Source organism: Nothoprocta perdicaria, unplaced genomic scaffold (assembly GCF_003342845.1).
Source record: "Nothoprocta perdicaria isolate Ctin4 unplaced genomic scaffold, notPer1 scaffold_172, whole genome shotgun sequence".
Classification (NCBI taxonomy): Eukaryota; Metazoa; Chordata; class Aves; order Tinamiformes; family Tinamidae; genus Nothoprocta; species Nothoprocta perdicaria.
The window spans coordinates 1,674,347-1,675,380 of NW_020454894.1; positions in this window are offsets into that span (position 1 = coordinate 1,674,347).

Genomic DNA, 1,034 nt, shown 5'->3' on the forward strand with positions numbered 1-1,034 from the left:
GTTTTGAAGTAAAATTGTTCTCTTAGAGATGATGTTTTCTTTGGCTTTGTTTTTTATTCCCAACATCTAAAGTAGGCTCCACTTTATGGAATGTAGCAAAATAATTTTGGAGAAATATGTAACTTTCCTTAAAAGTTCTTGGTATGTACTAGGAAAATATCTGAATTTGGTTTTTTCTTTTTTTTTTTTTTTTCCTTTTTTTCCCCTTGGCATCACTGTTGTCGAAGAGAAGCCAATAACTACAATTCCTCTTCTGGCCCAGATAAAAACTTTGTTGTGATTCTTTCCTGTAGTAGTAAGGCAGCATTATGTTCTTGCTGTAATGCCTGTTAGAATGAGGGTCAAGACAGTGAAATTAAGGAGACCCAAATGTGTGATCTAACGAACTGAGGGCTGGGGGACAGAATTGCTACGGTGAGTAAGTAGATCCTATTTTCAATATCAGGAGTTACTGGAAGACATTCCCTGTCCTTKTTGTTGAATTACTAAATCCCGTGTCTCTGAAATTCTAATTAAGGAAAGAGTAACGAAGACCTTTTAAGTTTGGATCTCGTTCAGTGTTCTTCAGGTGTTTCCTTTAGTAGGTCAAGAGACAACKTGGAAAGACGAAGTAGAAAAAATAGCAATGCTTCCTCTTGCAAAGCTGGCACAAGCTGCGGTGTTTAAGGAACACTGTTAACGGCATTAGTAAACTTAGCACCTTGAGTCTTGCCTTGGTGCCTTAGTAYCTTGAGTACGAAATCCCATGTCTATCCTTTACAGAGCTCCCCTCACCACCAGTAAATTCTGGTAGGAACCATCCAGGAGATTTCCTATAGAAAGGATCAGGGAAGACTACTTTGGGAATGGGGCCCAATTTGAGTTGCTTCTACTGATGCAAAAAGAAGTGGTGCAGGTGGATGCCCTCAACTCAGTAGGGAGGGTCAAGCAAAGACAAGGAGAGAGCAGGTGAAAGACGGGCATGGCTCAGTGGGACGTCTGGCCCCAACCCCTGGGCGGGTTGTTCTTGTGGTTCTGGAGTGTGCAGGGTAGGT